This window comes from Calypte anna, chromosome 4A (genome assembly GCF_003957555.1).
Source record: "Calypte anna isolate BGI_N300 chromosome 4A, bCalAnn1_v1.p, whole genome shotgun sequence".
NCBI classification, from domain to species: domain Eukaryota; kingdom Metazoa; phylum Chordata; class Aves; order Apodiformes; family Trochilidae; genus Calypte; species Calypte anna.
In genome coordinates this window covers 9,665,608-9,681,494 of record NC_044248.1, presented here as the reverse complement: position 1 = coordinate 9,681,494, position 15,887 = coordinate 9,665,608, and positions in this window count along the sequence as shown.

The following is a 15,887-nucleotide window of genomic DNA, read 5'->3' as shown; positions in this document are numbered from 1 at the left end:
GGGGAACGGTTTGTTCCAGCCTGAAAAAATTGCCGTCCGCCTGATCGGTCAGTAATCTTTTTTCCAATATTAATTTTCAAAAAAATATTTTGCCATCTCAGAAGTCTGTCAAAAGGGTGTGAAGAAGATGTAGTACTGTTATTTGTCTGTTCAGGTGCCTATTAATCTGCCTAAGAACAGAAGTGAAGGAGAATCAGATAAAAAGCGGTGTAAGTAGGAAACACGTAAGAACTTCTTTGAGAACAGAGGATGGAGTTTCATTCTTATCAGTGCTCAATGTTTACAATTAAGGTGAGCTCATTAGCATTTTGGCTGTGGCTTTCCTTACAAATGAGATTTAAAGATGTAAGGACACTGTTGATAATTGCACGCAGAACACTATCGAGAAGGAAGGCTATATAATAGATATGTTATTCAGTAAATACAGCATGGCACTGCAGGTCAGACAAAGCAGTGGCCAGCACTGCTGCCTCTTCTACTGATGAGCTTAATGGGGAGTTTTTGGGGAGCTGTGTAAGGTGCTGTAGCTTTTTTATCTTTGCTATTTGTTGTTGTTGTTTCAACAGGAAACTTATGCTGAGAAAATAAGCTGTAAACCAGCAGCCTAATCAGCAGATCTGCTTTGTCTGCGCGTATGCACTCCTATCTCCTAGCAGCTTAGTGACTTAGTAACTTAGAAAAATAAAACTCTTGCTTTTTGCACCTTTCACAGCCTTTGGAGCTGTGACTCAGAACTTACTCCTCACCCGGGCCTGCATCAGAAATATTTATTAAGTGGTGACTGCCAAAGCCTCCACAGCCCCATCCACAGCATCACATCATGGCAGGAGAGCCACCAGGAGCCTGGCCTGGATGCAGCAGCTCTACTGGGGTAGAGCCCCCCATTTCACTGGGCACAGCTGATGTTGGAACCCAAGGACAAAAGCTTCACCCTTCCCAGATACACAGAGTAGGCTGGAGATAGAAAGGAAAACTATTTTTCTTCTGTGCAAAATGGAAAGTTGTCCAAAGGGGAAAGAAGCAGTGAAAAATGCACATTGGTGGCTCATAGGCTCAGTTTTCTTAACCAAAGTGTATTTTAACGTTGAAAATTTCACTTTATTTGCACTTTAACAGTGAAAAACAGTACTTTTTCACCAATGCCCTCCATGTAGGAAACCAAAGCTTTTAACTGGGAATTCCTGTGTGTCTCTGAGCTGTGGCTTATTCTTTTCTGAGTCACTGCTTGTGGACCCCAGCTCTGACAGTGAGAAACAATGATATAGACACATTTTGGGTATCCAGTTAGGATTCAGCCAGCACCTGGGGATGTCCTTCATGACCTTTTTATTCCAACGATGCTCATTCTTTTTGCTAAGCACAGTCCTCTGTGCTGACCATGTTAATGCTTTAGGTAGGCAACAATCCTAGATCAGACCCACCATATTCCCAAAAGGAACTTTAGGAAAGAAAACCCAGTCACTCACACAGACGAAGCAATCTACAGTCTGTCTTTGGAAGTCCAGGGTGGACATTCTGTAGGCTCAGTCTGGGAGAGCCCCCATAGGAGTGAGCCACAAGGGAAGAAACTGAGTGTTATTTGTTCCAAAAGCCTTTCCTTCATTCAGGATCAGAGAAGAAGCAGCCAAAATTCTTCCAAGGACACCAGGGCAGTAAGAGCAATACTCCACAGTGCTTTTCATGCAACCAGCACAGATTCAAAAGTTGCTGCTTCCAAGGAAGAAAAACCCACTGCTCTTTCTTTCCCCTTTAGGGTTAACCTTGAAGCAACTAACCTAATTTTAAAAAATAGTTGTGGATAGGTAACAGCTAATAAAACACAGCAAGAAAGCAAATTTCAAGGCTCCTGATTTTCTATCCCAAGGGTGCTGGATTACTCTGCAGCTACCTGGAATAGTCCCTGTGGAAGTCCAGCATTTAGCAGGAGAACCACAGAAAATGTCTAAACACAGAATGGGAAAAGGCATGTGCATGTTCTGTGAGAGGTGAACTCTGTCCAGTCTCTGTTATAAGTTGCAAGAAGCTATAGCACAGGAAAGAAATGGCTACAGAGCAGAGATCTGTGCTACAAACTCCCTTATAGATCTCCCACACAAAAGGGATACTTGCTGTACAAGTGTTAATTCCCTTAATCTTTAAGTCCCAGGCCCAAGTACAGTAAACCAAGTGTACCTAAATCACAATGAAAACAAAAATAATTATAGAGAAGGAAAAAAAAGGGCATCCATTCTGCAAAGGAATCAGAGCAGCCCAAGATATGTACTCACCAAAAATAAAATTCACACTCTGGGGTTTGCTCCTTTAGCAGACACAGCTTCCAAAGAGCATGACAAAACTCTCAGCTAACATCAGGAGGGAAACTCTCTCATACAGTTTAACTCTCCATATTCCACAAATTCAAAGAATACACAGCTAAACTCTTACTGAGCATTCAGGATGTTGGGACTCTAGAAAACAACTACATGAGTTGTTAGTGAGGAGAGCTGGTACTGCTTCCATCACTTGGGAAAACTTTGTCTATTTTGACTTGATCAGAAACCTCGTACAAATCTAGTTGTCTGCATTTGGGAATTTCATTAGTGTAAATTAGCCTCCCCCTTTCTGGATAGTAAAAGAAAAAGCCCTGATCGTTAAAGAGATCAGTGATGATTTTGATATGAGTTACAGCCCAAACAGTTATTTGGTTAAGGACTTATCCCTATTAGCTGAAGAACACCTTCAGAACACCTTTCATGCAGGTACCTGGAAGAATTTAAGCCCCATCTTTCTCTATTATCAGAAAACTATTCTACATGAACCATTTTAGCAGAAGTTTATTAGTAAAAACCTCCAGTCAGGTATATTTTGTGAGGATAAAATTCCATATTGATGTACACCTGGGTATTTACTAGGGAACAATATTTGTAGCAGACTCAGTCCCTGGAATTAATAGAATACCTTGATTTTGGAACAGAATGTAAAGGCTACAACTTTGCTGTTGATTAGTTAATTTCTTTTCCATTAAGAAGTGGAAAGTTGTCTCTGAAGATTCAGTGCCTACCAGGAAACTGCTTTTAGCTACCTTCTGCTTGAGATAGGTACAGCTGCAAAGTATCCTCAGAACAATATTTTTGCCTAGTATTTCTGCTATGTTTGGAAATAGTAAAGAAGAACTCCTAAGGCTACGTTGACAGCAATAAGAAAACATCTAATTTCATGTATAAAGAACCTGGATTCTGTCAGAGGGCTCTGTGTCACAGTACTGTGCATTTCATCTCACACAAATGATACACAAAAAACAATTAATGGAGTTACAGGAGTTCACATACTTCAAGAGCTGAGTAATGAATGAAGTCATAGAAAGGCAGCATTCAACAGAGTCAATGCCAGGAACCAGGCAGGGGGGAATAAAATCTGAAGTCACAAAGAGAAAAAGTAAAGGCAGGGCTTTCAGACATAAAAGGAAAAATAAATATTTCAGTACAGGAAAGAGAGTTTTCATGAAGGAGTAATATGGCTGACAACTTTAGAGAGATAGATGTGTCTGAAAGGAAAGAAGGAGCCTGTTTTGGTCTCATAACTGAGCAGCCCCTTCATGAGAGAACCAGTTTATTCTCATTACAACCATGCCTCAAATGTTCTTGTCAGTGCAAATGCATCCTTGGGATATAAATTAGTGGGATAATTTTGTTCACGTCCTCTGTGCCATCTATGCTTCCCATTAAAGTCACTTACTACAATTGGTTTTAGTCTTCCTAGGGTACCTTATTTTAACTTCCAATTAGCTGAGCTTTTGCTACTAATACATACTAGTACCCATTCTCAATGTCTGCCAAAACGTAAGGGACTGTTCAGCCAGAGTCTGTGGTAGGGGCATGGGGGCAACATGGGTTGGGAGCAGTGGAGAGGGAGGATACATCCCACCCCTTCCCAGGGAGCCACCACTGGCACAGGCTGCTCAAACATGCCACAGGTAAAAAAAGGGCACCAGCACTTTGATTTCAACCAGAATATGAAAAATAAGAACCACACCACATGCTTTGACAATTGAAGTACAGATAAGTTTTAAAAACTTTTCTTTTCAAGCTGCTCTAAACTTTTGTTCATTGTCTCAAATGTTTAACTAAAAGGTTTAAGAAATGTCCATTGAACCCCAACCCCAAACCAAAGATCTGCTGATGCTTTAGAGTAAGAAATTTTTAATCACAAAAGAAACCCAATATTATTCCCCTCTTGCTAACCTTTCCTTACTCTTTTTATAGTCTCTCCCCTTACCTTGCCCTCACCCCACACCCCTTCTTCTCCCTGCTCCTATTCACTCACTCAACCAATCTTATATTCCACATCCTCCCATTGCCTCCCACTTTGGACACGTATTCATGAATGCAAATAGCATCTTCCCAACAAAAAAGTAATGGGCAAGAGGAAGAAGAGAAGAAGTGAAGGGACATGCGAGAACTCTTAAATAAATGATGACATTTACACTGTTATGTAAACCTTACTTTACAGATCTCAGTGCTTCAAGAAAGTAGGTAGTGATGCCTCCTTCACTACTCACAGACAGTTCAAATGTTTTTTTTTTTTCCCCAAGAAATCCATTGGTTTCTCCCTACACAGTTTGTTAACCCTTGGCTTACACTGGACATGGTGTGGCTTGTAGCAGGATAAGGATAGTTATTGGCAGGCAGCTGAGCAAGTTTACACTGAAGAGAAGATTCATCTCCCATTTCCAACCCATCCACTTCTTCTGCTGCTGCCCTGTCCATCCTGCTGGCATTCATTCACTGGTGACTGAGCAGCTCCTGGGGTACAGCAGCCCTGCTTACCTGTCAGCTACCCAAACAGCTTCTGCCTAAAAGATGGATTTGTTACTTGAAATTAGGATTTTTGCCAAAATAAATAATCTCGTGCAGACACACTGTTCTTTCACAGGTTGTACAGGCACTGATTCTGTATAAAGTTATACATTCCATATAAAGCATTAAGGACCTCAAACTCTAGTTTGAAAATTACAATTTTTCTCTTCAATGACACCATTTGTTAGGTATTGTTGAAAAATGTTTGGCAATATCTTTTTTCTGAGCCTTCGTCCCCATAACAGCTTTTGGACAACTCTAGGTTAGTTACCTACAGGCAATCTGTTACCACAAGGTCAGAGTCTAAGTCTTCTTTCTTTGAACCTACTTTCCATACAACTAATTATCCAACATCCTAATTCTGCACAGATCTTTAAACCAAACTTGCAAAATTAACAGCAGAATCAAATCATCTGATATTTAATAAATCTGAAATACAGTAACTTCCCTTAATATATTCAGTTCATGAGCAATCACCCTTGATTATCACCCAACAGAAAGGTCCTTGAGTGCATCCAGAGGAGAGCAACCAAGCTGGTAGCAGGGCTGGAGGGCATGTCCTGTGGGGAGCAGCTGAGGACTCTGAATTTTTGCAGTTCAGAGAACAGAAAGCTGAGGAGGGACCACGTTGAGGAGGGGAAGCAGAGAGGGAGATGCTGAGCTCTTCTCCCAGGGATGCAGTGATAGGATGCATGGGAATGGTTCAAAGCTGTACCAAGAGAGGTTCAGACTTGACATTAGGAAGCATTTATTTACCAAGAGGGTTGTAAAACACTGGAACAGGCTTCCTAGAGGGGTGGTCAATGTCCCAGGTCTTTCATCTGGACTATACCCTTAACAATATCCTTTAACTTCTGGTCAGCCCTGAATTAGTCTAGATGATCATTGTAGGGCTCTCTTATTATCTATTTTCTGTTCTACTCTGCTCTGCTCTATTTCTACAAGAATAATCAGTAGTGTCAAGCTGGGTGCAAGGAAGGCCCTCTCCAGTGTCAGCACTACAGTAATTTTCTTACTGCATTAGGCAAATGAGTTTTGCTGAGAGTGGTGAGAATTTGAAATCAGGAGACCTTCCTGTGCTGCACATCAGAAAACTTTTCTCTTCCTGTCACAGCAGCTTCTCCCAGTGATGCTTGTGCCACGCAAGCTCTTTTGATTGAATCCTACTGCCACCTGGAAAATATGTGGGTGGTTTTGGAGGATGTTATTTTTGGAAATGACACATTACATGGTGCAGAAACCATCCCCAGTATTAACTGGATGTTGGTCCTCAACCTTACACTACACATGGAGAAATACAATGCTTTTTTTCTTTAGTATAATTTGATTCCTCTGGACTTCCCATAGACTTTAGGTATCACTTTTTAAGATGTGTTCAGTGAGTGACTTCACTAGAACAAGAAGGCCCTCTCCATATTTTAACAGAATTGCTTCTTGTAGACTACTAAAAATTAAAATCTAGCACAGACACATAATTACAGTTCCTATGGACTTAGAAGAACTTCCATGTACACACGTAAGATGTCTTATGGGCCAAGATACACAGGCAGTGGCTGCTTGTTTACAGTTTATTCTTTTACACAAATATTTTTGGCTTTATAAGGGGTAATTAAGGGAGTAATGAGACCAATATTTGCTTTTCCAAAGGAAGACTGTAATAAACACAACGTAAACCTGCAGATGAATCCAAGACAGAAAACATTTCCTCCCTGCCCTCAGCCCAAGCCATTATGTGGGGTTTTACCTGATGATTCCCCATAAAAAACAGAAGCTGGCACAAATCTTTTTGCTGCTGTTGTGCCCCTTCACAAGGAAAGTGTGCAACAAGAGCCTTTCTGTGGGGCACACCAAGCAGAACTCAAAGGTAACCTTTGGGGTCAGTGCTGGTGGAAAGATATTTCAAGCAGTGAGACAGGGAAAAGTAACCAAGGGCCTTAAAAATCAAATCACAGCAAAATGTTGTTAATTTCTTAAGTTGTATTCAAGGAACAGGAATTTGAACATTTTTTTGAAATACAGAGGATATCTGACTCCATCATTAGTTTTTTTCTTCCTAAAGCAAACAGGTCCAAACCTTGGCTGATGGATCAAGTGCAGAGAGGACATACTGCAGCAGAGACAGCTTCTTGCTGTAAAAAATGTTTGTTGTTAACCTTTAAAACTATTATGAACAATTCCTCTGCATAGGAAAATATAATTTTACCTCTCTAAAAAGACTGATTTACAAACCTGTGGAGATATAGGTTGCCTGCTCTCTAAAGCTTCTTTAAACTTAACCCCAAATGCTATACTTCTTCATTAGCATGAATTTCCTGGCATAGTATGACCTAGTTAAGGTGTCACTTTTGGAGTTTGCTTAGTATCTCTATTACTCAGTGGGAATATAGTCTTAATAATCAGTTAATACACTTCCATTGAAATTTTTGTAGTATTAATAAAAAAATTACAATTTCCCAAACTTAAGACTTCTGTTATTTTGAAATTAAGTGTTTCTTTGTTTAAGGAACAAGCATAAATTAGTGCAGTGAGAAGACAAGAATTGCATCTTAATTGTACTGGGAGGACTTTTTTAAAAAAACCTGTGGGTAACAAGTGTCATTTTGCATATATTAAGATTTAAAGAGGTGTCTCTGTTACAGCTGATGTGTAACTCAAGACTTACAGAGTTGCAAAAGTGTAACTTTATGCTAATTTCAATAAATTATGTATAACCCATTTACAAAAACGTTATGGGCTGTCCTTGATCCTCACACCATGCTGGGATTGGGCAGCTGTGGATTTATCAGCTTGGTCTCCACAGGGCTCATAAACTGTTACTGCTTACAGGAAATAGGATTTAACTTATCAGCCCTCTTCCCTACTAGGGTTTTCACATGCCACAGACCACAGAGCACTTGGTTTCATGTGAGCTTGAAAAAATTCCATAGAGCTACTTTATTTGAAAAGTATTATTGAATAAAAGAGGATGAAACATAGAGCTTGTGCTATTCAGAGATATTCAAACCAGACGTTTCAGCATAACCATTCTATGTTACCTTTCCACAGGCTGAAGCCCTGGATCAGGTCTAATTGTTCCAAGCTTGTGGTTATTCTTTTCATTGAAACTTAGTGCCAGGATTAATGACCAGGACTGGGTGCACCAACCTGGGAGCATGAAGGAAACAGGGCAGACTGTGCCCAGGATGAAAGCCTGGCCCTGCCTCTGACTCCAGAAAAGAAGACAGCAAAACCATCACAAGACAGCAAAACCACAGGTAGCATGAGGAAGGAGAAATAGCTCATACAACCCATTTTTTTTTAATATCAAGCAAGGTATTGTGTCTTTTACTGACCTATTGATATTTCCTCTGGAAAGTCACTACTCCTACTTGTTCTTAGTCCCATCACTTCTTGAATGGTATAGAATTTACTGGCACTTTGAAGATGAAAGCAGACTCTGCATGGCATTAATGCAAGTTCAGTACAATCTATTCAGGAGGCAGATAGAACAGTTTCCATCACCTTTGGTTTATTGTCTAAACAAAATACATAAAGCTAATTATGTCTGATAATAGTATAATAAAAACATCTGATGTTTGTATAGCATATTTCACATTAAAGGATATTAATCTGTTACAGCATGTTGAAGATATAAGATTAACTGAGATACAAATGGTTAAAAGTGATGGTGAAGGAGAAGTCAGTGTTACCTGGTATAGTACCTTATACTAAATAGCAACATGCCTCTATTCTGCCTCTATTCATTTTAAACTTTCCACATTTCATGTGGTCCTGAGCTTAAAATTGTTCTTTGAAAGAGAGGACAGGGAGATGCCCATTTTGAACAGCAAGTTCTGAGAACTTTCTCTACTTGAAAGCACTTTTCTAAAAGAGGGGGTTTGGTGCCAGCTGTGTCTGTGCCAGTAAGCACAGGAACATGGGGTGCCAAATCTGAGAAAGCTGAAAAACTTTCTGCTGAGTTGTTCAAGACTGCAGAATCACAGAATCATCATGGTTGGAAAAGACCTCTAAAATCACTGAGTTCCACTGTCAACCCAGAAAAAAACCCCACCATGCCCACTGAAGTGCCTCATCTACACAGTTTTTTATTATCTCCAGGGATGGTGACTCCACCACTTCCCTGGGCAGCCCCTTCCAGTGCCTGACTACCCTTTTGGCAAAGAAATTTTTCCTCATAATCTATCCTAAGCCTCCCCTGGAGAAGCTTCAGGCCACTTCCTCTAGTCCCATCACTATTTACCTGTTCTCTGCACAGCCACAGTGACTGATGTCCCAATGGGTCCCTTCTCTTGGCCACCAGCACACCCAGAATTGTTGTCATCTGTTGCCAGGCAGAAGCATCCATCAGCTCTAACAAACTGGATGGGACGTGCAGATCTCATCCTCCCCTCAGAGTTTACAACCAGCCAGAAGGAAAGAAAGCTCACAGACCTGCAAGTTCAGAGCATAACTTGCTGGTGCTTTGTCTAGTCTGTAGATCCCAGTGATACAGTAAAACTGTTCACAGATAAGAAAATGCACAGGGTTTGGTGAGCTTTGGATTGCAAGAAATGTTTGCAAAGCACAGCTGCACCTTTTCTTTATTTTTTCAGTTCTGAATTAGGACAATATGGATACCTAGGTAATTTTTGCTCCCTTTTGCAGGGAGCCAGAATTAACCAAATAAGCTCCTCTTCCTGGACTTCCTTCTCCAGCTCATGCAAACAAGACTTGACTGCTAATACTCTTGCTATCCACCCATTTTACATGTTTAGACTCATTTCTAGTACTGCAGTCCTCATGGGTTTTTGGTATGATACTTAAAACCTCTCCAGTAACAACTGACTGACATGCATCCTTCAAATAGCTCTGCACACTTCTCACACTACTTCTCCAGATGTAGATATTGCTTCCTTCCAGAGAGTATACTCAGAGTTCCACAAGAACACAGACCAGGAATTCAGCAGTCCTAGAAAATATTTTTTTTTATTCTCAAAAATCGTGGGTGAGCACAACCTACCTGCTCTTGTCTTTCTGTTTTATAAACTTTCACACACAGGTTCTTGCCTCGCAAGTTTTTCTGGGGCTTTGCACACTTGTAGAGGTTTCGCCACTACTCTCATCCTTCTTACACAGGTAATGTGCAAACACTTGCAGTTTCCAGGCCTGTTGTCTCCCTGTGGCTCTGGCCAACACTGAAGCCATCTGACTCACAGTTCCCTCTGCCTGTTTTTTTCAGGATTTTGGCTGTCAGGTAACCAGCTTCCCAAGTGCATGGAAGCTCTTGCTGCCATTTCAGATGTGCTCCATATAATCCCACAGCTCTAACCCCTGCATCTTACCCCAAGAAGAGAAGTCTTTTCTTGTTTTCCTCTCACAGATGCACCATTAACCTGGTGGTCAACAGGAGACACACATTCCCACAGAGCCAAATTTCTTTTAGTGGTAATGAGAGGAAGAGACCATATGAGCAATGTTTAACAAATACACTTAGCTAAAGCCCATCACGGAGTAGATCTGCCCCATGCAAGGGGTAAAAGCAAATTATCTGCTACTCACAAGCAAAATACACAGATATCATTTCCACAGCTAGAGAAAGGTTGTATGGAGGATTTGTTCTGGTTCACACTCATGAGACTTTTCAGGCTATAAGCTTTTGAACATAGGATCACTTTTACAAAACCTTTCTGAAATTCTGACCTTGGAGGCAAGAACTGCCTTATAGAACATGTCATCACCTCAGCTGCTGTTACACCAAATGACACCATGTAAGAGCACGCTGTATCTGGGACTGCACGTGCAGCATGGGACCTCACAGAGTTCCTATTCACCAAATGCAGTTGCAATGCAGAGCAGTGTGTCAAAAATGCCTGGGAAACAAAAGGGGAGACGCTTTCAGTCATCACAGCAAATTATACTTTCCTACCTGACAACACAGAAATTTTATGTAGTGTGTCAGGCAGAGGAGATGGTTTAGCCTTCATCTAGTGCCAATTCAGAGCTGGTGTCTCTGGAAGGTACCTGCTGAGCTCAGAATTGCTGCTCAGTGCCAAAGACACAAGCTCGGGATGGCTGCTGAACTTGCAGTGGCAAGTTTCCTTTGCCCACCAGGAGATCAACAGGCCAGGACAGAGGAAGTGTCTGAGAAGGAGAAAACTGCTCCCCAGCCCTTGAATAGAAAAATCAGAAGCTGGAAAAGCTCACAGAAATATCTTCCTACTTTCCTGGAGTAGTCAGGCACAGCTTGAGCCTTGCCCAATACAGAAATGACTGGGTAGAAGAACAAGCAGGACAGATCTCAGGGACCCTGGAGAAGAAGGAAGACACTCAACCACCCTCCACCTTTAAGTCCTTTCAGTTAACTATGGTTTTTTTCACATGTGTTTCAAAGCAGCCTGCATGATTTACTACTTCTGTTTAGTAGAGGCTCATCACTCTACAGAGGACCAGGGGGAATGGATTTAAACTAGAGGAGGGTAGATTTAGATTGGATGTTGGAAGAAGTTCTTCACCACGAGAGTGCTGAGACACTGGCACAGGTTGCCCAGAGAGGGAGTGGAAGCCCCATCCCTGGAAGTTTTTAAGGCCAGGGCTCTGAGCACCCTGATCTAGTGGGAGGTGTCCCTGCCCGTGGCACGGGGGGGGTTGGAACTGGATGACCTTTAAGGTCCCTTCAAGACCTAAAAAATTCTATAATTCTATGATTACAGTAATTCAACAACACACAAAGGTAATCAGGAACTTTAAAATGAAATTCTGTCTCTGAAGAGTATCCACCAGCAGGTTGGAAGCTGACGGGTAAGAATTAAAGACCAAGACAACAAAAGTAACCTTGTGGTTGGTGTTTACTGCGAGGAGTAGTTCCCCTATCAAGGGGAACCTATTGATGAAGCCTTCTTACTCCAACTACAGGAGGCCTCATGCTCACAGGCTCTTGTCCTGATGGGGAACTCCAAGCACCCCAACATCTGCTGGAAAATGCACAGTGAGCTGTAGGCAAGCCAGGAGAGTCTGGAGTGCATTGAGGAGAACTTCTTAAGCCAGGAAGAGTCCTTTCAGAGGGGATGAGATCCTGGACCTGTTGGTCACCAACACCTGTGAGCTAATCAGAGGTATCAAGGCTGGAGGCAGCCTGGGCTACAGTGGTCATGCAGTGGTGCAGTTTGCAGTCCTGAGGGATATGGGACCAGCAGAGTAAAATCAGGACCCTGAATTTTAGGAAAGAAACTTCCAGCTCCTCAAGGAGTTAGTCAAGAGGATTCCTTGGGAAACTGCCCTCAGGGACAAGGGAGCAGAACAGAGTTGGCAGGCCTTTAAGGATGTTTTCCATAGAGTGCTCTCAACCCCAGGTTTAAGAAATCAAGCAAGAAAGGCAAGAGACCAGCATGGCTGAGCCAAGACCTGCTGGTCAAACCACAGAGCAGGCAGGGAATGCACAGGCAGTGGAAGCAGGGCCAGATATCCCAGGAAGAGTACAGGGACTCTGCCCAGTTGTGTAGGGATGAAGTCAAAAGGACCCAGTTACAGATGGAGCTGAACCTGGCAAGGGGTGCAAAGAGTAGTAAGAAGAGCTTCTACAGGGATGTGATCCAGAAAAGGAAGATCAAAGGAAGTATTCCCATCCTGATGAGAGAGAGTGGCAAACTGGTAGCAACAGGAGAGAACAAGGTCGAAGGAGTCAACAAAGTTTTTGCCTCAGTCTTCACTGGGAACTTCTTCCCACACCTCTTGAGTGGATGGACCACAGAACAGGGAGAGGGGGAGCAAAATCCCTCCCACTGTAAGAGAAAATAATGTTTGTTACCACCTGAGGAACCTGAACATACAAAAGTGTATGGGACCTGATGAAATGCATCCCAGAGTCCTGAGGGACCTGGATGATCTAGCTGCTGAGCCACTCTCCATGATATTTGAAAGGAAGCCCGATCCCTGGAAAAGTTCAAATCCAGGTTAGATGGGTCTCTGAGCAACCTGATCTGGCTGAAGATGTCCATGCTCATGGCAAGCAGGTTGGACTTGGGTGACCTTTAGAGGCCCCTTCCAACCTGAAGCACTCTATGATTCTGTGAAATTAGATTTGTCAAGGCACTCAAGGCACCTTGATGGAACAGCATAATACTATGGTGCCTCACTGGCCACATAGTCAGGATTTTGTCACTTGGGTGCTTCAGCAGAAATGGCAGTAGATCACTCAAGCTTCCCTTCTGAAGCATTGCATAAAACCCCAAGGAGTCAGGAGAGGAGGTTAGAGTTGGAGGTAGGTGTTGGGAACCTTCCACCTCCTACGCTCCAATGCTGATTTGTCAAAACTCTTTGTGAATCATATATTTTAAAACAATAAAACTTCTGATGGAAGGGTTTCTTCAACTGAGAATTAGACCATTCTTCAAAAAAAGAGGAAAGGTTTGTTAGTTAATGAGTAACTCCCAGTAAGAGTTGACTGTACATCCTCTTCTAACCACAGCTATTCCATGCACACACCTGTGGACAGGGTCACTGGAATAGCAGTTTCTGGGGACAAGAGCTACCAGAGCTCATTTTCACTTGAAAAAAAATTAGGAGTTGATAACCTTGGCAACTCAGCAGCAGAGATGGCTTTGGAGCAGAGGTGCCCATCTGGCAGAGGCCTGAAGATAACACTTCATTTAGCTACAGTTGGCTTTATCAAATGACAAGTGATCAACATTTTCAACAGTACTCAGCATATCAAATAGTGTATGTTTAACATCAATTATTAATTGTCTGGTGAGTAAGACTACAAAGAAAACAGGGTAAGATTAGACATTTATATCTTATATTCACCTAGTGGTCAGAAAATATAGAAAAAAAGAACCTTTTTACAGTTGCCTGTATTGGATGTGTATCACTATCAGATGCAAAAAGAATTGAGGGCCTGTATGTGATAGAAATTTTTCATCCTAATAATAACAAGTCACAGCAAAGCTGAGGAAGTTAAAAAAAGACCCCAGAACATGAGGATAAAAACAAATGAAAGTTTAAATGTGAGAAGTTCATAGAAGGGAAAGAGGAGAGAAAGAAATAATGGGTATGGACAATACTTCCAGTATCACCTGAAAATGTAGTTTAAATAAAAAAGGTTAACATGCTTTTAGAAACTCAGAACCAAATGTACAGAACAGAGTTTTCCATTTGGGTCATTTCCATAAACATCTCTTTTACTGACTCATAGGAGTAATTTGAGGACAACACTTTTAGGAGATTCTCCCATGCAAACATCTCCCTCATGCCTTGCCATGTATTCCAGATACATAAGAAAGCTATAAGATAATTCTACCTTTCTTTGAGCATTAATTCACATTATAATTCCCTTTTCTACTGCTGCTTTTACAGTCAGATGCTTAAATGTGATTAGATCTAACAGGGCCTCTTTGTAAGAATAAAAAGGAACTGCCAAGAAGAGGTAAAAAGTACTTATGGATGTGATGACTATCATCAAAGAACTCAGAGATTAGTGGAGTTTAATGGCATTACTAAAAGCTGGCATTTCTCATTATATAGACCAACAAGAAAGTACATGACCTTTCTAGGGCTGACCTTAACTTCCTCTGCTTAGGAAAGTGCAATTTCTCTGTAAATCCTTTATTCCCACTGGAGAAGAAGAAAAAGATCTTTAAAACCCAGTATTCATTCAAATGCTAAACAATCTAGATTCCCCAGTATTGGACACTTTTAAGATTCAGCTGGACACAGTGATGGATCATCTTGTCCAGATCATGTTTTGCCACAAACATTTGGATCAGAAGATTCCTTGAGGCCCCTTTCAACCTGGTATTCTACAATTCAACAAAACAGGGTGAAATCAAATTTGCAAAATCAAAGCTGGAGAAAGAAAGTGAGCAAGTTTTCAGCCAGTCCTTTCAATACAGGAAATTGTCTCCTAGAAGCTTCCACTCCATAGAAAAGAAATAAAGGACGTTGCTGTCACATGGTAACATGCACTGAATACCCAGCTTAAAAGCAGGATTTTATTTGTAAGATATATAGATAGCTATAGATCAGATAGCTACTGATCTGCAACTACTTTCCATAGTTTCAGCTGGCAGTCCTTATTTAAAGAGCATCTAACTACAGAGGTCCTAAGTAGTCTCATAGTGCTCTTGAGCTGGCTCCTGCTTTTCATCCTTTCTCTCATCCTCGCAGATATAAAGGCCCTCTGGCAACTGGAGCAACAGAAACTCTGAAGTTCCTTTCTAGTCACAGGAAAACCATGGATACCTCCAAAAGCTGTGTCATTCCCCTTCATAAAACCCTTTAACTAAAATATGCTTCTGTTAGCTGTAGGCAGCCTGGACTGCCACGGGTCTCTTCAGAGGTTAAGCTCAGTGACATGAAAACCAGCAGAACAGTAACTGCCTTTTCAGTCTAAAAAAACCCAAATAAAATAAATCCTTACAAATTCCTGACATCTGTATTTTCACACAGGGACTCCTTTCAACCTATGCATAGGAAAGCTGTAAAAGCACCAAGAAACAGACAACAAAGGTACTGGAAGCAGTCTATCTGCACTAGCCTGGGCCAGTCTACCCTCAGGTATTGGTAGTAGGCCAGATCTTTATATATTTTTATGTTGAATGTGCTCAGGCCAAATGAATTACAGGTTTCTTATCACATAGGGTTTGTTCAGACCAAGTATAACTTCACTGCTGGAAGTCATGGAGGTGATCTGGAAGATGGAGCAGCTAGAAAGGCACAGCAAGAAAAAGCTGTCACACAGAAAGAAGAAACAGCTGGGAACTGCAGAAGAGCACATGGCTGCATGCTTGTGTTAAAATGGTTATTAGACAAATTATGTAAAAAACCTGAGGACTGATAACCGAGAGAGGGCCTGAGGTAGCCAGCCCAGCCTCACAGGATTATTCCTCCTGCTTTCCAGGCAGTTGCAATAAATGGCAAGAGAGCTGCTCTTCCAGAAAGGCTTCAGAGGCAGCTTCATACCTCAGCTCTCCTGCAAAAAGAGCCTTCTTCTCTGCTGATTGAAGAGGCAGCATACAAACATTTTGTAATTTGAATTCTTTCCCCTAACTCATTTTCTGAACTCAGTACCCTGCGACT